This window comes from Thermobia domestica, chromosome 18 (genome assembly GCF_964235325.1).
Source record: "Thermobia domestica chromosome 18, izTheDome1.hap1.1, whole genome shotgun sequence".
Taxonomy (NCBI): domain Eukaryota; kingdom Metazoa; phylum Arthropoda; class Insecta; order Zygentoma; family Lepismatidae; genus Thermobia; species Thermobia domestica.
In genome coordinates, this window is record NC_137471.1 from 132,691,121 (window position 1) to 132,714,057 (window position 22,937).

Genomic DNA, 22,937 nt, shown 5'->3' on the forward strand with positions numbered 1-22,937 from the left:
CTAATATTTGACAGGAATTTCACTAAAGTTATACGGGCCCTCCTAGGTCCCGGTTGCCCGGTTACGTCAGGAAAAGATTTTCAAATTAAAAAAACAAAAACAAAAAAACATTAGCTTTACGAACTCGATATGTTCATGATTTTAACTTCGACGAAAGATAGAAGAATTCAGTATTTTATGTCTTCGAAATGTGTATGGTTATTGAGAAATTTTAGAAAAATGAAGCTACTGGGCCTGGGAGGCCCCGGTTGCCCGGATAAGGATTAATTATATGTTTTAGGTGCTTGGAATTGGAACAAAACCTTAAAATTCGGTATTCTTGTACGTTTTCTATAAGATTATTTAACATCACTAAAATAAAAATTTCCAACTTTAGAATGGTTTTATGGGGAACTGAAAATGAAAAATTTTTCTCATGTTATTTATATGGGATATCTTCTACAGCCCAAAATGTTTAGGCACTTCTGGCAGGATTAAATTGATGAAATTTGGCACGATTAGAGCCTTTCGGGACTAATTCACAGAAAGACTGCAAAAAGTGAATATTTTCTTATTTTTAGCGGGTCTAAAAGGGGTGATGTAAAAAAAAAACTCCCATTTTATTTAAATAGGCCTTTTCTTGGGATACAAAATTTTATCTTTTAGATAGTTAAAACATTAAAAGAAACATGAAATTTGATAGAATTGTGGGTTTAAAAGGTGCGAGGCCATAGGCCAAGTAAACGCGGGGGTCTGGGGGTGGGGCCCCCCAGCTGGCCAAAGACTACTCATCAATATATGTTCCTTTGGCACGAGAGATTTAGGTTTAATTTTCAATGGGATCTTGTGTGGTTTGGATCACACATACTACGCTCCATATAACCTCGATTCTAAAGATTAGGTTAAAATACAGATGAACCAAACATTAATTTAAAGGCACCATTCTTCTCATAATTGAATAGACTATCTAATCGTTTGCATCTATATATTAAAGAATGCATTTGTACAGAGAATATTGTTATATATATATATATATATATATATATATATATATATATATATATATATATATATGAATGAATGAATGAAATATCTTTCTAAATTTTGAGAAGAGTTTCATGTACTTATTGTATGATCTGTAAATGCCAACATTTACAAGTGATACTTTTTTTTTTTTTTTTTTTTTGGCATGTGTCCATCTTTTGGTTGATTTTACGCATTCATTATATAGTTAACCAAAATTAACGTTTAAGACTTAAAGATAATTTTAAGTTTTATGTCATTAATGATAACGTAACATGTCTTGCAAGTATCGTAATGGAAACCTTCATCGATATATTTTTTTAGTTTCATCTTAATATGTGGCAGGCGCGTACCCAGAAATTTGTGTTGGGGGGGGGGGTGATGTTCAGGGGATCCAATACTACAAGGCAGTACATTTATGTATACGGTGGCTCAGTGGTAGAGTGCTTACCTCGTGCGTGGAGTCCCTTGTTCGATCTCCGGCAAAATAAATTTGTGGTGGAGAACATCGTGGGAATGAAAAGAAATATTTGAGTTTTATGTCCCACGGTTATGCCGGTTAGGCTAAAGGAGACGGTGATGATGAGTAATGAATGAAGTGGTTTAATGAAGAAAGTGTGAGGAAACGGGAGAACCCCGAGAAAACCCACAAACACGATGTTCTCCACCCCCGCCAAGTGAACTTTGTGGTGGACAAACACCGTGTGCGTCCCACGCACACGGTGTTTGTCCACCACAAAGTTCACTTGGCGGGGGTGGAGAACATCGTGTTTGTGGGTTTTCTCGGGATATACTCCCGTTTCCTTCTCCTTTCTCATTCCACCAATTCTTCCATCATCATTTACACTTGCTTTTATCATCGTTTCTCTTAGCCTAAAGGGCACAATCATGGGACGGTTAACTCAAAGATTTCATTTATTCATCTTAATCGGTTGCAGGCGGGTATTCAAAAATTTGTGTTGGGAGGGATGGAGTATCCAATATTCCAAGACACTACATCTCGTAGTATTGAACTGTTATTTTACACCCAAAAAAATGAAAAGTAATTTTTAACTCAGAAAAAAATAGTTGCAAATGCTCGAAAAGCACTGCCAGAACGAACTTTAAAAAAGAATTATTATTTTCGAAATTTATATGAAATTGTATATTAAATTTATTTGGTTAAATTCAATAGATTATTTATTTGGTTAAATTCAATTTGTTTGGTGTATAAGGAGATCTATTGAATCAGCTATATTGAACTGTCACTTTTTATCACCGTATATATGCTGAAAATATAGATATAACCAGTGACAACCGGTTACTATTTGGTACCAAAATGTTCACACTTGGTATTCATCAACACCAATATCATCTCTCTATGACTTACGGTTCCCGAGATATGGCTTCTTAAATCTCCTGAAATCAGAAATTTTTTGGCCAATATCTCGGGAACGATAAGAGTGACGCGAAAAATTCCAGCACTTCTTTAGATAGTTTTTGATGCTCTATTGCATGGAGAACTCAAAATTGAAAATTTCGAAAATAACACACAAACACACCCCAACACACACACACACATAGAGCTCCTTCGTGGCTAAGCGGTTAGCGTACGCGCCTTTGGCGTGGGAGACCCGGGTTCGATTCCCGGCGGGGGCTCATGTGGTTTGGATTCCACGTTAATCAGTAGGTCCACGTCTTATATAGCCTAGCTGCTGAATGGGACGTTACACTCAAAATCAACTCAACACACACACACACACACACACACACAGAATTCAATAACGAACTTTTTAAAGTCGTTGAATATGTAGAACTAAATTGTTTTTATAAGGAAAGAAAGATGGAGTGTAAGATCAAATCCTTGTGGTACTAATCCAGCAGCTAGAAGAGTCCTGTTGGAAGTTTCAGAGCCAGAAGGTTTGTTTGTTTTACCGAGTTCTACTATATTTAGTGTTTTTGACAAAGTTGGTCACATGTTCTGAATCATGGTTATTATTGCGCGATGGCCGCCACCTTGAATATTCCTTTCGTATTCACTACATTTTTTTTTAAATACATCTAGCTCAAGCTGTAATTGTCGCAAAGTTATCAGTTATACCTCGTTCGATTAGGTGACGTTATTCACTTGTCAGTAGTACACACAAGAGGGAAGTAAAGGAAGGAAATTTCGAAAATTTCCCTCAAATGTTCGCTTTTACCGATTTTTAGCCTTTGTTAGATAGCAACCCTGGGTCATTGTGTATTAAGGTCAGTTTAAAGGGACAAGTTTTGCCAATAGATGGCACTACAGTCTTTGTATCTCTCCCATATATTTTTTACCTTTCACGAAAATTCACGATTTTTCTTACAAATTTCAACCTAGAGACTTCAAATTTTTAGAAAAGGAACTTCATAATCTATCGAAGGCAATAATCCGTGCCGATATTTTATTTAAAATTTTGTTCATTGTTGAAATTGCTTTATTGTTGAAATGGTTATCTAAATCTTTAACAATGGAACTGTTTCAACAATAAAGAAAATTCTAAATAAAAAATTGTTCCCTTTGATAGGTTATGAAGTTCCTTCTCTAAAAATTTGAACTCTCTAGGTTGAAATTTGTAAAAGAAATTGTAAATTTTCGTGAAAGGTAAAAAAATACATGGGAGAGAGACGAAGATTGTAGCGACATCTATCGGCAAAACGCAATTCTTTCTGTCCGTATGCAATAAAGCTAGTTTAAATATTTCTGTCCGTATGCAATAAAGTTAGTTTAAATCTTTCTGTCCGTATGTAATAAAGTTAGTTTAAATCTTTCTTTCCGTATGCAATAAAGTTAGTTTAAATCTTTCTATCCGTATGCAATAAAGTTAGTTTAAATATTTCTGTCCGTATGCAATAAAGCTAGTTTAAATCTTTTTTTTACGTTCTACAATAATGCCCTTTAGGCTAAGGGAGAATGATTAAAGTAAGTGAATGATCATAGAAGAATTGGTGGAAGGAAACGGGAGTACCGCGAAAAAACTCACGGACATAATGTTGTCTCCACAAACTTACTTAGCTTAGGATCGAACCAGGAACCCCACCACTACAGTTAAGCGCTCTAGCACAGAGCCACTGTGCCCTCCCCTTATAGAGTTAGTTAGTAAACTGTTCTCCACGTATAATAAACATCAGTCGATAGAATAACCCCAGCTGAAGAAGATATCATACTTCAAGCTAAATTCACGTCTGTAGTTTTTGAGAAACTTAAAAGAAAAAAAAAAGTCTCTGGCGCTGAAACGTACTTATATCTAGGGATGCACACGAGACAAGATTTGTGGCTGTCTCGTCTCGAAAATGTGCTGTAAAAGTGATGTCTCGACTCGAAAAATGTATATTTTTTCTATTGGAAGAGCCGTGTCTCGACTCGAATTTTGTCAGAAAATTCCTGTCTCGATTCGTCTCGTGCGCATCCCTACTTATATCATTCGTTGCCAATAATAATTGACAATTTTTATTTTGCTAAAAGAAATTTTTATCCATTTATGTACTATGCATGTAGCAAAATAACTGTTAGCTAATAGCTTATTGTTTGTATTTTCCTAATGGCGATGCAATACTCTTTTTGTACATGCTACTTGTAAATATGTTGTAGTTCCTTAAATAAAAAGTTGAGAAAAATACTTATAAAATGTTTCGTGTGGAGTATTGTACTATAAGGTTCAGAAATATAAACTTTACGCAAAAATGATGAAAAACGATTGGAGGCTTTCGAAATATGGGTGTGGAGAAAAATGGAGAGAATTATTTGGGTCAAGTTGAAAACGTATGAGAGGGTGTTGGAAGTGGTGAGGGAGAGAAAACAATAATTTTAGATATTATTGAAAAGCAGGAAAGAAACAGGATGAGACATTGGCTAAGATGGAACTGTATCATGCGGGACGTTTTAGGGCCTATGGTGGCACAAGAAAGCGGAACGGGGCGAAGAAGACTACAATTAAAGGACGATATCATAACATATAAATCGTACGTGAAGACGAAGAGGTTAGCGGAAAGACTGTGAAAATTCGAAACTTCTCAGTAGTATTATTAGTAGTAATGAAGCTGTGGTTACAGTTCATCATTTTTAAATCATTTCTTCCCATACTTCATCGAAACTTAAATTGAGCTTATTGCAGAAGTACTCACTACCAAAAGATAGCTTGTAGTTATGAAATATATTATATACATTGTCTATTACTAGGGACTATCGCAAACTTTGTAAGGGTTAGTATTCGTAACAGATACTAGCAAATCATATACTAATTAATGCGTGCCTCGAAAAATGAAGACTAATGTGATCTTTTCATATTAATTTTCAGTGAAACCATTTTTTAGTTCGTCCATTATTATTTTAATAATAATCATCATCATAGGTATTCTGCCGGTATTAGCAGGTCATTTGCCGCAACTGAGAAGGTTCCATGCTCCACGGTCTTCCGATAACCTCTTCGTTTTTGCGTATGACTTTAATGTTTTGATATCGTCCATTAATTGCAGTCTCTTTCTCCCTCTTCCCTCTCTTTCCTACTACCATACCCTCTAGCACATCACTCATGATACAGTTATTTCGTAGTCAATGTCGAACCAGTTTCTCTTCCTCTTCTTAACAATGTTTAAAATTGTTCTTTTCTTCCCCACGGTTTCCAACGTCCTCTCCTTCGTTTTCTTCTTGATCCAGCTAATTCTCCTTATTCTTCTCCACACCCACATTTCGAAAGCTTTCGGTCGTTCTTCATAATTTTTGCGCTATGTCCATGTTTCTGTTCTATACAGAACAATACTCCACATGAAGTATTTTATGAGTCTTTTTCTCAACTCTTTATTCAAGGTCCCACAAAATCCTATCCTTGCTTTTCTTTCATGTTCCCTCTTTATATCATTACTAATAATATTATCCATGTATCGAAAAGTACTCACCTGCTCTATTTTCTCCCATTCTACTTTTATATTTGACACCAGCCCCTTCGTTTCAATCACCATGGCTTTTGTCTTTATAGCATATATTTTCATCCCATATTATTCATAGCCCTTCCTCGAGTTTATTTAAAATATTTTATTGATTTTTTTCTTCAGATTCTAGAACATAAAACAATAATGTTGTAGATTGTTTCAAAATTTTAATCTGTTATTTCCTGAAGGAGAAAAAGAATCAATTAATTCAATGTCAAATTAAACTTACGGTTACGGCGCAACATTGCTTGTTTTCCGACCATTTTCTATTTTCGTTCATAAGTAGAATATTCTTTCTGGATATTATTCAGACAAATGAATAACGTCTTTAATAATACTAGAATGATGTATTGATCGACAAAATACGTATATACAAAATTGTTAGAGCTACTATGAGAAAATAGCAAACTTCTATCTTCAATAGTAATTTAACTAGTGGCATATTTAAGGTTTATTTACTATTTTAAAATAAATTAAATATCTTGCAGAATTGTCACATTCCCAGGAATAAAGTTACAAAGCTTCACCCCCAGAAACAAAATCGTAAATACGTCACTGAACTCAACTATATTTGTCAAACAAAGGATTTTTTTTTTTAAAAAAAAGAAAAGAAATGTTATTCTTTACAAATCCTAAGCGAAAATGTTTTTAATATTATTGAATGGTCTCAGACCGGTTGAAATAACATACCCTTGCTCCGAGACTAGGCTTGGTGTATCTGATGTCAAGAAATAAATATTTTCTAAAGTTTTAGAGAGTTGTCAGCATGAAGGAGGAAAAGAGAAGAGTCGAATGTTAATGGAATGAGATAAACACTGCGGTATGTGAGTTCAGTAAATTCTAACAGTTTGAAAATTGTATGAGTTTGATGACCAGTAATAAAAAGAATTAAAAATGTTTATTTAACTCTTGTGTCATCTTTAAATACTCCATTTCAATGTTTATTTGGAATTTGTTAGGTTGTGATGCAGAATAAGAGAGTGAAAGCATGAGTTCCTCTGTTTCTTTTATATGTTTACTTTCTTCTACAGAATAAAATAAACTTTACTTTCTCATTATTATTATTATTATTATTATTATTATTATTATTATTATTATTATTATTATTATTATTATTAACAATTAATGTCCCATAATTATGCTTCGAAACTTAGGAAAACGATAATTTATTTATTTATTTATTGAACAAATTCCCAAATACAGCATAATTTTGCGATTTTACACAGGGACATCTTAACAAGCAGGAAAAAGTAAAAATAAAAATAAACAACAATAACACCAATAGTGTCAACAAAGAGTGTAAACGTATTATTTGACCAGCACCCGTTTAATTGATCTACCAAACACCGGGTAACTCCAAAAGATGTCCACATCAGTTGCTAAATGATTGTAATAGTTCGGTATTCTGTGAAAAAAGACCTCTGTAGACATCTATTATTGCTAACCTAGGGCAGGCAAGATGGAATTGGTGGGTTTTCCGGTTTCTCTCGAAGGGACACACAAGGATAGTTCTTGAAGAAGGGTATCCGATCCTAAGTTTCCATTAACTATCTTATGTAGAAATTTCAGGTCTGAGTTATTTCTGGTACTTGAGAAACCTGAATATAAGATGCCGCAAGAAATGAAATGAAATCTTTAAGTTTAACGTCCCACTGTTATGCCGGTTAGGCTAAAGGATACAGTGATAATGAGTGAAATGGTGGAATGAAGAAAGTGGGAGGAAACTTGAGAACTCCGAGAAAACCCACGAGCACGCTGTTTGTCCACCACAAAGTTCACACGGCGCGAGCTGGGATCGAACCAGGGACCCCAAGCACCGGAGGTGAACGCTCTACCACTGAGCCACCGCGCCCCCTTAAGATGCCTCAAGAGTTCCTCCTTAGCTAATATTCGAAGTGCGGGAATACGAAAGCGTACTATTGCAATAAAGAAATTAAGAATCGAATCAAGTCTAGAGATATGTGTAGGTACGGCCATGGCCCATATAGGAGAGCAGTATATGATCTTGGGCGCTGTTAGAGTTTTATAGAATGTTGCTAATGATGCCACAGTGTGTAGTTCAATGAATCGGTAAAGAGGCCCCAACATACGCATTGATTTCTTAACTATTGAGGAGATGTGGTCAGAGAACATGAGTTTCGAATCAAAGATGACTAGCAAAATGTGTTGTAGGGAAATCGTTAATATGGTATTTAGAGATAACAGGAGACTTTTCAGAGTAATTGTAATACTGTTGCATTTCTTACTGTTAAGTTTCAGTTGCCACATTTCATACTATAGTCTACCGTACAAGGTAATTTACGTCTTCCTGTAGGGCAATCGTGTCATGGAAGCACGATATTTCTCTATATAATTTACAATCGTCAGCAAAAAGTAAAAAGGAGCTAGGATTAGCAGATAAGTATATATAGAGGTCATCCATATACAGAAAAAATAGAAGGGGCCCAAATATACACTCCTCTGAGGCGCCTTGAGATCACAAGTTGGGGGTTAGAAATTGCCCCCTGAAAGAACAACTTTCTGTTTACGGCCCTTCAAGTAGCTGGTGTTTAAAGAAAGAAATTTACCACCACGTACATAAAACCTATTGAAAAGCTTGTGGAGATGAATGTGACTAACAGAATCAAAGGCCTTGGAGAGGTCAATATAAATGACATCAAATTGAGTATTGTTATTCATACATTTAACTGCACAGAAAAAAAGAGTACTTAAGTTTGTGAGACTTGAGTTTTTTGGTAGAAAGCCATGCTGAGAAGTGTGAATGTAAGGTGACGTGAATTTAAGTAGTCTGTCTGATTATTTTTTCGCAGATAATAGATATTACATATACTAATGACGATAATCCACAAAATATTGGAATGGAGAAAGTGGAAGGAAAAGCAGAACCCAAGAAAATCAACGCACACAGGGTTTATGCACTACTAAGCTGATTTGGTGCAAGGTGAATCAGGGATCCAACCCATCACAGATGTGCGCTTTATCACTGGCCCTCATTAATTTTTTCCCACTTCTTGTTAATGTAGTGGAATGTTTCCCGGTAGCAATTCTTTGAAATTGGACTTTAAATAATCGTAGCAAATTAACTCTCTGAAATATACGTTACAATGTAATATATGTTTTTGAGTGCGGAATAACATTTGTAAATACAAATGTGGTCGTGCAATATCAATGTAATCTAGATTTTTACAAAAGTTAATAATGAAAAGTATTTAACATCTTCGTTCACTCTTAAAAATGTTTCCTTAATCATTTGTCTTTAGCAGTATCTCACTGCATGAATCATTTTCATATTATCTTTCCCTGCACTAAGTTCTATAGTAAGTAAACGATCCTTTTCTTAGTTCTATCTTGAAGAGGAGTAAAACTAAATGGATATTGAAATTTTAAGAAGGAGAAGAAGGAATTATAAAGGGTCGAGTAAAAGCCGATCCGCAGATAGAATGAACCTTTTCATAAACATATTTTTTATTTAATAATCAACAACTATGATTATTGGGGTAAAAAATATAATGGAATTTAAATTTTAATATCTGGATGCATAAATTAGTTTAATAACATTCTCTAGCTACTTTTGTATGTTGTAAGAGAGGTTTCGGGAGGAATTAGGGCGAGTATTAGTGAGTGTCTATATAAGTACAGATAGGGATGATAATAAAGTGAATGGTGCAAAACTGAAGCGTATTTATTTTGAACTGAAATGACATTCAAAAGCGAAATTGGATGGGAAAAAGAAAGGAAGCTTGTTGGATCTTCTGGACATTAAGTGTTGGAAATGAGCACACTAGATAACATGACAGACTTCGAACTGATAATCTAGCTCTTGTCGATTAGGACTTTTCATGTACCATAAACATCCATGGATTCAAACTTCCACATCCAGGGCGAAATCCAGTTCCTATGTAGTGATTTCTCCTTGAGTTTTATGCGAAAATGTCTCTGTGTTGTTACAACAGACCCTATTCGACCCTATTTGTGGCATCACATAATACACAAACACTACCTTTGTGGTCACCATTTGCATGAACTGTTCCCACAACAACTAGATTTCCTAGCGACAGGGGTCTCTGTTTCGACCCCAGACCATGTAATTTTGTAATGATCGATGAACAACATCGTGACCTTGAGTCTTCTTGAAGTTTTCTCATTTTCTCCAAAATTCTTGTTCTTCCAAATTCTTTTGTAACAATTCAATTCCATTAATCATTTGTCTGCTCGATTAGCGTACAGGGCATAACAGTGTAACGTAAATCTAGAGATTCAATTTCATTTCATGAATCTGGAATAGTGTTTTGGTATTGGGGATCGTTAGAACTGATGCTATGACGAGCCAATATTTTCTCCTAGTTTCATTTTGATTTCAAATGTGTCAATGCCTGAATATCTTTTCAGAAATGAAGTTTAATACATATTCTTTTTGGTTATTTTTCCAATGGATATAATCCACATCTGTGTGCCTATCATTTGGATGCGAATTTCTTTTCGAACTATACAGCTCCCTCACTTCTTTTGCTCCTAGCTGGCTCGTAAATTTTATCACTCAATCTTCTGCTTGCCCCCGTTTCTCTCTCTCTACGTAATATCTTATATTTTTGTGTGTTTATGACGTTTATTCCTTTCTCCTTTAGAAATGTTTTGCGTAGCATCTTTTCTTCACTTAGAAACAGAAAATCATCAAAAATCTCTCTGCATCGCTTGCAAAAGAAAGAGGGATTTGGACATTGAAATTCACGGAGAGGTCTTCATCCGACGACAGAGTTTTTTTTCTTCTGGAATCTCATAATCGTTGCATAAAATCTTTCAGGAGGGAAAAAGAAGAAAAAGAAACTTCATCAATATTTTAACATTTAACAGCTCTTGATGAGGCGAGTCCTCTCTTTGAATACAGAGAAGTGGAACTGAATGTTTTGAGTCGATGAAGGTGCTACTATCACCTGTGCTCAGCTTATACAGTGCACACGTTTTTCCCGATAAGTAAATAAAAATGACAACTTTAAACAATTTTCTTCAATATACAGGGCGTTTCAAAACAACACCGAGAATGTTTGGGAGGTGATTCCTGACACCAAGATAAGACAAAAAAAAATATAGACCAACCTGGGTGCACAAATGCTTCCTTTCGGAGTTATAGGCTGCTGAAAACATGAAAGAAATGAAATTTAAAGATCCATAACTCTAGAACTGGGACCAATTGCAGTCGGGTCAAGATTTCAACTAGAAAATAATATGTGCGCTATCCAAATATACATGTTTCAGAATCCTAAGATACTTACGCAACAATTTTTGTAGAGGGAGTTTGGCTACAGGCATATAATTTGAAGTACTCAGCAACTACCTCTTTAAAATTGTTGCGGAAGTACCGCAGGATTCTGAATCATGGATATTTGGATAGGGCACAAATTAATTCCTAAATAAAGTCTTGACCCGACTAAGGTAGGTTCCATAGTGTTGGAGCTATAGACCTTTAAATTTCGTACTTTCATGTTTTCGGTAGCCTATAACTCTGAAAGAGAAGCATTTGTGCACCTGGGTTGGTCTATACTTTTTGTCTTATCTTGGTATCAGGAATCACCTCCCAAACGTTGTCGGTGTTGTTTTGAAACACCTTGTATGCAAAAATGAGCTATAATTTCGTTCGTTTTTAAGAAGTTTGGTTCACCGAAACAACTTTATATATTTACGCTATCTGTTCGTCTACGAGACATGCAACCTTAAGATCTACGAACAGATCACTACCAATTTTGATCAGGGTTTAAATGGTCAAACTTTTAGAAATCGAGTTCGTCAGTGCTGGTGATATTCAAACAAACGGAAGTGGTAAAAATCAATTATTTTTTTATTTTCTATGTAGTGAAGTTGCTGATATATTGATGTCAATGTGTAGGCCTCAGATCAGGGATTAATTTGTAATTTCTGATCAGTTTTCATGTATAAACGACGTCTGCTCTGATAGTACACAGAAGAAAATAACACCTTTAAGGTGTTCAGAAACTTTTAACTATAAATCAATTTTTAGGTAAAACCGCGTCTTTCCTTCTAAACATTGACAGAAAAAAATCACTAATCTTAAAATACATTTCGAGAACTCACTAAGAGAATCACCAAAATTTCTAGTTCAGTTTTTTCCAACCTATCCCTTATGGCAACACCCTATTAGTACACACAATTTTACACGACAATTATTCACTGTTTTTTCTCCATCCATCAAACACTCCAGTGTAGAATATTCTTCATTGCTACATCACGTGAAACCCGTTTTTATTTTTTTCTCGTTTTACAATCTCACTTTCGTGCTCTTACAACACTAACGTAAGCACACAGACATCTAGTAAAAATGTACTATCATTGATTTTACTTGCACAAAATTGCAGGAGTCAACATCTCGATCACACAGTTAATGCGCTGAATGAAAAGGAGAAAATTGTATTTTTTAATCACAAGTTTTTCCGTTCTTTTATATTCTCAATTTATTATAAAACATCTTCCGAGACCGTAGTTGGAAAGCTCTGATGTAGTCTTTTTTTGATTTAGTAACGATTTGATAGACTACTTTGCCACTCTTTCAAATGAGAAGAAGATGTAGAAAAGTTTCCCAAAGGGCCAAACCACCCTCTCTAATTTAGTTTTTAGACAAAATAAAATAGATTTTCATACAAATGCGTTTAAACTTTGAGAAACTGTTAGCTTTTCTTTTTGTAATTCAGTCAAGCAAGTTTAACATTACGTAATAACGTTTCTAATTTACTAAAACAAATAATTGTTACAATTTTCTAATTTAAATCGCAAACAAGTGTTACAATTTTTAAATTTAAATCACAAACAAGTGTTACAATTTTCTAATTTAAAGCACAAACAGTGTTACAATTTTCTAATTTAAAGGACAAACAAGTGTTACAATTTTCTAATTTAAAGGACAAACAAGTGTTACAATTTTCTAATTTAAAGCACAAACAAGTGTTACAATTTTCTAATTTAAAGCACAAACAAGTGTTACAATTTTCTAATTTAATGCACAAACAAGTGTTATAATTTTGTAATTTAAATCACATACAAGTGTTACGATTTTCTAATTTAAAGCTCAAACAAGTGTCATCATTTTCTAATCTAAAGCACCAAAACAATCTCTTCCACAGTTATTAATTGTACAATATCATTAGCACATAAAAAATAAATCCCAAAGATGAGACACATACCAATATATAGATCTCACTGAACTGAACAAAATAACGTGGGTGAATGTAAATCCTCATGCGTAGTTATTGAAAAATCGAAAAAACTAATTAAACTGTAGAATAGTCTTCTTTCGACAGCAGGTGCCAATCACTATTTGTTACCGTGTGATTACTCACTTATCTAAAGGCGAGATGTTGCCGAAAGTTGTCATTGACCTCGGTAACAAAAAGATGCCTCTTGGGATACCATACATTTCTTTGTCTCTATTCTGAAGATTTATATACATCTAATTCCGACCAATGTTTCTCAACGAAACGATTCCATTCAGACACTCAAAACGTATAGAGAGGTTCTACGACACATACATACATACTATTAATGACTTGTGTGGTTCCCTCTTCAGACTCAACATAATATCAGAAAATGAGTCTTCTGATCCTCAGTAAGCACGTTACCAGTTTCTTGTCAATTGACTGAGGAGAAAATATTTATAATTCAAACTCTCCAGTGAAATCTTCACCTCGTAAAACTGTTCGCACAACTTACAAATAAATTTCATCAACTTGACCACGAGTTCAAGTTCGTGAATGAATTAGATAAAGAGAATGTTGCGTTACTGACTTTTACAACAACAGTTTACTTAATTCGATAATCCTCCTGGGCGCATTGACGTCGTGACTTCTTTCCATTTGCATGAATTAATTACTGTTGGCACATTCATTGAGAATTCAGTCGTTGACTGTTAACATGTCACAAGCGACAGGTTCAGTAAACCTTCATGGTTTACGTTCGAGTCCATCCACTTCCCAGGATTACTTGATTAACCAAAGACTGGGATTACCAAAACATTGACGGAATACTTAACTGTGATGTCATACTCCATCCACATTGTAAGGCGGAATCCAAGTTCATTGGCACTTAATTATCTGTGACAAAAGGACAAATACAATAAACTATATTGATTCACGAAAAAAAAAGTCAAACTCATTCTACGAGAAGAGCTCCTCCGTGGCTAAGCGGTTAGCGTACGCGCCTTTGGCGTGGGAGACCCGGGTTCGATTCCCGGCGGGAGCTCATGTGGTTCGGAATCCACGTTAATCAGTAGGTCCACGTCTCATATAGCCTCGCTGCTGAAAGGGACGCTAAACTAAAATCAACTCAACTCATTCTACGAGAAAAAAATATTGTGATTGATTTCGGTGATTTCTTGAGGAATTGTTTTTAAGCTCATTTTCGATTACCATAACACACCATCACAAAGTTATAATCCTGATTGTGGTGTTTTAAAGCTCATTTTCGATTACCATAACACACCATCACAAAGTTACAATCCTGATTGTGGTATTTTAAAGCTCATTTTCGATAACCATAACACACCATCACAAAGTTACAATCCTGATTGTGGTGTTTTTGTGATGTCGTTCTGTAAAATAATATCTGAAAACATTCTTATTTACAAACAATGTGTTCATGGTTGAAGACACATCTTAACTTCGTGGTTTGTTAGCTTCGAAAATAATATCTGTAAATAATTGCCCAATATTTCAGCTTAAGAGATTAATTCACATTGCATAATGTTCTTTGTATCACGCAGATGCTCTTTAATGATAAATAATTTTTCATATAACTTCTTGGAAATCAATAATATACATCATAAATTTGATTTCATTGCCTAATTGTTCTTAAGTTTATTTCTGGTTTTCTTAAGTCCGTCTCCCTCTTCTCTATCAGTGTGCTCAGAACGTCTGATTCGATCCACTTCCCGTCTTTTTGTTTGAGACTTAAAGTCCAGAGATCAAAGCCCGACTACGGATACAGAAGGAACGTGAATTAGCCACTTGAGCAAAGAAAAATATTTCAAAGTTCATCAGTAATACTTGTAAAAGTGCCGCGTTCAGTCTATACACAAAGGTAACATTCATTTACACATTTTCCTGCTTTCATATACTCTGAAAGTGTTTGCAAAGAAGATACACAGTACAAGAGTGAAGTACCTTGTTTGCTTGGAGTTTTTATAAAGAAGTTAGTTTATGTTTTCTTTGCTGGATGCTTGATAAAATTCCATGTTTTATGGACTTAAGTTGAGAAGCTCAGTTACAACTTTGATAACGATTTTGCATTAATTTAACCGAAGGAAGAAACTCTTTGACATATCATTTTTAACATATGGATTAAATTACACCGCATTTAAAAGAAATTTAAAAGTCGTTCATGTGTAAAAGTACTCATGTTTCTTCTCAACATAAGATTATCATATTTGTTTTCTAAAACTTCAAAGAAGTTTGGAAATACTAGAAGATACTAGAAAAAAAATATATGCAAAAGTTAGAATAACCTAGGAAGACAGAAACTAATTTTCGTGGCGTGATTATTTGTAACAAGCATACAACAGTTTGAAAACCAGATGGAATATCACAACCGATGCTGTCTCAAAAATTCAATTTCCTATCAAACCAAACCACAGTAACACACAACACCATCATACACACAAAAATCCAATTTAAACCATTAGTACAGTTCAATTTGCGTATTTTCATGCAGATTAAAATAAACATTTAATATTTTATTCCTGTAGCTTTAATATGGAAGGGACGAACAGATTCACATTACTAACATTTAAGGGGGAAAATGTCGAAACGTGAATCATATGTCAATCGATATGTGTTTTTGGACTGTATAGAATGATATTTGTAAGTGTAAATTATATAACGATATCATTTATAAATATATGTATATATGTTGATATGGACAACAGTCCATATCGTATATATCATTTTTCTTTATGGCTAGACCTGAACGTTGAACTTGTTAAATTTTGTGGCCAGACGTGTATAAACATGTTTTTCTAAACAGTTCTGATATAATACGTAAAGAAGCCGTTAATTGTGAATGTATTCTCAATTATAAAGAAGGAATTTTGTGAAAAAATAAAAAGGTAAATGCTGAAAATCTTCGGAAAATACATCATTTTAAATATATTTTATCTTGAGTGTTATTATGGTACATTTACTGAGTCAGCTACGCTTTAATTAATTCCAGAAATTATAATACTATAACGAACTTGGAGCTAATATATAGATGTTATAATTATCGTTGATAGTTTCCGACAAAAACGAGTAAAATGATTTTCCCCCCTAAACTTAAAAATTGATCCTTCACAAGAACAATGCCATTTATCGAGACGAAATTAATATTAAAACGTACGCTCACCAACCAGTTCATTAGCACTATTGCAGCACATAGTGTTTCTACTGAGATATGACTTAGAATTATTATAAACCCTTAAATTTTAATTTCTGCTTGACCAAAATATTGCCCAAAGATAAGATTATATGGGGCATTCAGAGCACAAGGGATGCAAGTAAATTACTAGTTGTGAGAAAACGAGATAATAAATTTGTACGTTCTGTTTAAATACATGGACAATTGAACACTTTTTTTTTTTACTTTTAAGTTATTTACAATATCTGGATATGAATGTTGTAATGCAAGGTAGAAAAGGTATACGTGATTTTCTTTTCCCTCATCTTTTTATTATAAAAATTTCTCTACAAGCTTTTATGTACACTGTGCTACAAATGTGTAGGTATCTCTAATAGTAGTTCTTTCTCTGTGAGCTTGGACTTCTTACCCGTAGCAGCCCGGAAGTTTTAAGGTTGACGGTTAGGAACCTCCTGCCCGTAGCAGCATGGAGATAAGGTTAGAGTCTCCCCTGCCCAGAGCAGCGCGAAGAGAATTGTAGAAATGATCATGACTTCTTCTGCCTCTTGACATGCTCTTTTAAAGCCGAATTTGCAGATGGAACCTATGTGACTCTCCGTATCTGACTCGTACTTCTTTGTAGATGGCGTCTGTTATCCTAGTGGAGAAGTAGATGTTGTTGTTTATAAATATGAGGGGATATTGCAATATTTTAAGCACTGAAAGAACCATCAGCTATAGATTTTAAATATGAAATATGTTCAAAATAGCCAAAAAGTTAACTTGAATCGTTTTTGCACTGAGCGCCCGATATATCACTCAATAAGTCACATCAAGTTGAAGAAAAAGACTTATTTGGTGGTAAATTCTCATGAGCATTTTTCGGGAAAATCGAAAAAAAAACTTTTTTGGCGCTAAAAGATATATCGTTTGTTGCCAATAGTAATTGTTCTGCTAGATACTTTATAAAATTCCATATTTTATTGATCTAAGTTGAGAAGTTCAGTTACAACTTTGCTCTGTTAGTAGAACTGATTATTTATGTATTGTACGAGCAAAATATACTGTTAACCAACATACTCTATTGTTGTTTGTCATTTCCTAACAGTAACACGCCTTCTCCTTTAAGTTCACACTCACACTGCTAGTAATATGTGTGCTATATTGTATCCCAGAGTAGCTGTCTAAATAAAAAAAAAAGTGTCCCATAAACAGCGCAACTTTTGAAATACGTCCCAAAACATACAGTTTCTTTTAAGAGAATTCCGATGATCCCCTTAGTTTTTGGATCAGGAGCCAGAAAATTTTTGATTGGCCCTTAAATCGTTTTTTTTTTTTTTTTTTTTTTTTTTTTTTTTTTTTTTTTACGGAATAAGCACATCATGCTCAGTTAAGTGATAGTTTGGGTTTGGCCACATTATATGTAGTTATCCAGCTGTAAGCCCTACAAGACAATTTTTGCCTGAAATATATTGGATCTTTTGATCCAAAAACCAATGTATCTTTTGTTGTAGAATTTATAACTTCCTTGCTGCAGTTGCTGAGTTTTCGAAGTATTTTCACTTTAGACTGCCTTGCTAATCAACCTGTAAACTTCGACGGTTATCATACGCGCCCTTGCGCGGGAGACCCGGGCTCGATCCCCGGCGGGAGCTCATGTGGTTCGGATTCCACGTTAATCAGTAGATCCATGTCTCATATAGCCTCGCTGCTGAAAGGGGCGTTAAACTCAAAATCAACTGTAATCTTCGACTTGTCGAAGGTGTATCATTACACCGGAAGGTAGAGCTAGTTGATATGGTAAGAACACAACTAAACACGTGGCATGAGAGAGTATAAAATAAAGGAAGGGTATGTAGAAAGGAGAATAGAGCGCGCTTGTGTCTATGCTGTATTGTCCAGGAATTGATTTCCTGCTCAGCCAACGACGCAACATTACTCGCTGAAGGTCATTTATTTAATTTATTCAACGAAACAACGTATGAATTGATTGTTTCAATTACCATTACATAGCATATATTGTTATCGTTCCAAATAAACATGAATACACACACGCATACCTCAATAGATACAAAAGTATTTGTATATAGTAGATTTTGTCTTCTAATTAGAATATATGTACTATATACTGTAATAAATAGTAAGTCACATTTGCTATTAAGATCTTTATCACTATCCTCTGTTGTTTATGCTTGCATTATTATTCGGAAATATCAATTAATCTGGTAAAGTAAGCATGCGAAACAAATATGGTATTTGAGTACGTATATTTGTATTCTGCCCGAATGTAGGTTCTATATGGGCCTTACAGAGATAAATCGAGCCACTGGCCTGGGCCGGACTTATGCCAATTTAACCGGTTGCTTCGAATCGGGCCCCGCGCTAAAAATGAAATAAGATGAAATCTTTCAGTTTTACGTTCCACGCTTTTGCCGGCAAAGCTAAAGGAGACGGTGATGATGAGGAATGAATGGGATTGTGGAATGAAGAAAGTGGAAGGAAACGTGAGTACTCGAGAAAACCCACGGACACGGTGTTTGCCTACCACAAAATTCACTTGACGCGAGCTGGGATTGAATCAAGAACCCCATACACCAAGAGGGGAGCGCGGCTGTCAAGATACACACAAAAATACACTGTAATATACGTTTTTCTTGATAATCCCAGTCAAGAGTGGACTGCAAACTTTTTTCCACTTGGCTTAGCTACAGACTTGATCCACCATCAAAATTGCACTTTTCTTTATCATGTTGGCGATTACTGGATAGCTAGGTGGATCAATCCACTCCTAATCCAAGTGACTATAACATCTTGAGAAGTAATTTTTTCCAGATTGAAACTAATTGAAACTTAGTTTAGATCATGCAAGAACGTTTGAACAGTTTGGCAATTTTACCCATAGAATCTGAAATTAGCTGGAGCTTTAACTTAGACAGAGATTCTGTAGTAATTTGTAGTGGAAAACAGCAAGAAAAATAACCTTAATAAAAGGAACAATAATGATTCATTTATGGCTAATGAAAGTTAAGCGATTTTTAGAAGTTCAAAACATACCTATAATTTGTTTCAAACAATACACTTAAATTTTTTAATTTTTTCTGCCACCAAAAAGGTTGTATTATTTAAAGCGTGATACCCTACCATATTTTTCCGACATAACTAAAAATTTTGTATGCATCTGTTAATACATTAGTGGGCGGGACTTCTTGTGATTTTACACACTGAGCTTTCGTATGATGGAAAAGATTGGCTGGCTTTAATTTTGGCGTAGAACCCGTGTGTAAAAGCGGTTCAGATGCAAGAACTTTGAAGCAGCACATAATCTTTTGCTCTTTCCATGGCCTTCTCCTTCTGTCTAGTCTTACTGGGCCTTCCAGTTCTGACGCGTGATTAGTGCCATACTAAAGAGTTCGACTGTTTCATGCAGTTGTCAGACATTTAGTATAGCGCTAATCATACGTAAAAAAGAATCTGCATAAGGCCTTTGTTTTTAGAAGAGAAAAGCTGTTATTCACTTGTTCCTTACGAATTATTGTATTTTTCTCAGGTTTACTGATAGAAACATAAGGAAATTCATTTTAATTATAGTTTCAGTAGGTTTTATGCAGAGCCGTTTTAACGTATGATTAGCGTCATACTAAAGGCCTAACTACTGCAGGAAACATATATTAGTGCAACTCTTTAGTATAGCACTAATTACGCGTCAGAACGACCCTGCATAAGGCCCAGTGTTTCTATACAATAACGATCTCGCCTGAATCAATGTTTCCTATTACACAAAACAGGTATTATATCACAATTAGAATGTATTATTTATTTCTATTGCTTCGATTCCCGGCGGGAGCTCATGTGGTTCGGATTCTACGTTAATCAGTAGGTCCACGTCTCATATAGTCTCACTGCTGAATGGGACGTTAAACTCAAAAATCAATCAATCAATTTATTTCTATTGCACGGAGATAAAACAGATATTGAAATCTCATACTTTCTAATCAGAATTCACAAATGATGAGAGCTCCTTAATGACTGTATGATTAGCGTTCTCAGCTTCGACACAGGAGACTGGCTTGATTGGCAGCGGAACTCACGTGGTTCGGATCCTACATCTCATGTATCCTCGCGGCTGAAGGGGCCGCTATACTCAAACCCAATTAAATCGAACATGATGCCTTTCAACATTAAACTTTTTTATTAGAGAAAAAGCCGCTTATAAAGATGAACTCTGCATTTCGTACTTTCAGAGTTGCCTGTGTTCTGATATAATCGGTGACATAATCATGACTAGGTAATCCTTGTTTTTTATATCATTGATGGATTGTGTTACAGATTTTTAAAACCAATTTTAACTAAATATATCTGAACCACCTTAATATCAATCACCTTGTAGTCAATCAAAGTAAGACAAATGAAAGGACGAAGAGTGGGGAAGAGGGTGAGGAAAGGGTTGCGGAAAGCCAAGTATTCATTTCCATATTGGATAATCCATCATGTAACTTTACAAACACGCTGACGCTTCACTATAGGGTTTATGATGTCACAAAACAATAATGAAGTAAAAATAGTTAGAAACCTTAACCTTTGCCTTTGACGTCATCCCCTACTAGTGATTGTACAGTTCGCCGCAATAAAAATGTTACAAAAAAGTTTAAGACGAAATTAATAACAAATTCTTGCACCATGTGCGTATGCATTCAGGAATACACGTCTCGATCGACTAAGTGCTCTTAACACTCAATCTAACTCGTCGTCCTCCTTCTCTTCTCCTTATCTAAAGAAATCTGTAACGTAAAATATTCTTTCCATTTAGACGAAAAAATCTAGGAACTAAGTTTAGAATCTTTATAGCCCTAAAACCGTCTGCTTCATTCCTTTATTCTGAAATGCCTTTTTAGAACCCAATAAAAAAAGGTCACAAAATGTTCCCATAGCTTCATACACGCCTTTATTTCCATTCTTTCCTTTCTTCAAGGACTGCATATCACATCAAGCTAGGAAGATGCTCCTTGTGAAATCTATGGAAAGTGTCAATCATGGTTGTAGGTTTTGTGCCTCCCAAAACCTGTAATGTTAGTAATATGAACTTGAACTTTTTGTAACATTTTCATTGCCGCGAACTGTACTACGAAGAAACCAAGCACATTATATTCAGTAGTCCTTCCTAGAACAGGTGGAAACGAAAAACACAGATTTTGATGAATCTATGGACTTCTTCAGCCTATCAATGAGAGAAGTACCTCCATCACATTCCTCTGATGATACTCCAAAAGGTTAATCGCCATTGGCAAGAACCCGGTAAGTTAGGGGTTTGTTGTCCCTTTCAGAATCAAGAGTATATGAACCCAAGATCTTCAAGTTTAACGTGGAATCTGAACCACATGTGTTCTCACTGAGAGTCGAACCAGAGTCTGTTATGAAGAAAGTGCATACTCTAATCACCTAGATGCAAGAGATTACTAAGAATGGCAACTGTTTTGTCGCAAGGAGACTAATACGCATATTTCGTTGTTGTATTTATGAGCCCACTTGTATTTTACCTTTTGTTTTGAGTTCAGTTATTTTTATGCTTATCCATGTTATAGTTTTAGTGTAAACTAGTGGTCGGCAAACTTATCAAGCTTCTGGACTACCGTATCGTTTTTAAGTCCTACTGTGAGCTACCAATCAAAAGAACTAGCAACTTTTTTCTTTAAAAAAATCTTACACTTGTTTATTGCCTATAAAGTTACATTTATAGTAAATATGAAATAAAACTATCAAAGTTACCAAATGTCTAATATACACACGAGATCATAACGTTTAGCAAATGTCTAATATGCACACGAAAAACATAACGTTTACCAAATGTCTAATACACACACGAAAAACATAACGTTTAGCAAATGTCTAATATGCACACGAGAATCATAACGTTTAGCAAATGTCTAATATACACACGAAAAACATAACGTTTAGCAAATGTCTAGTATGCACACGAGAATCATAACGTTTAGCAAATGTCTAATATACACACGAAAAACATAAGTTTAGCAAATGTCTAATATACACACGAGAATCATAACGTTTAGCAAATGTCTAATATACATACAAAAAACATAACATTTAGCAAATGTCTAATATACACACGAGAAACATAACGTTTAGCAAATGTCTAGTATGCACACGAAAATCATAACGTTTAGCAAATGTCTAATATACACACGAAAAACATAATGTTTAGCACATGTCTAATATACACACCAGAAACATAACGTGCACAACTCCGCGCATAGACAATCAACTGTGAAATGAGGCTGACAATGGCAGTTGCGCAGGAGAAACAAGCAGTTGTTGTTATCAGCACCACGTGTCGTTAGCATGGCCTTAGTGGAGGAATCAAGGTTAGCCACCCGGAGCGTTAATCGATCTACTGAAAATGTCCTCGCGAGCTACTAGTAGCTCGTGATCAACCATTTGGCGATCACTGGTGTAAACTAATATATGCCAAATCTGAGATACTTAAATAATAAATTAAAACTAAACAAAATAATGCAATATAAAAAATTTGCCATTCTTCAATGGAGTGTTGTCCCAAGCAGTGATGCTAATCTGAAACGAAATCCCTTCTCAAGAGGCAGAAACTTCCATTTTGGTCT

At 35.0% G+C, this 22,937-nt stretch overlaps 1 protein-coding gene across 1 annotated transcript in view; it reads left to right on the forward strand.

Annotated features, from left to right (window-relative positions):
• Shab (potassium voltage-gated channel shaker cognate b) overlaps positions 1-22,937 on the forward strand; it is a 534,267-nt gene that overhangs the window by 1,218 nt on the left and 510,112 nt on the right. The window lies entirely within an intron of this gene.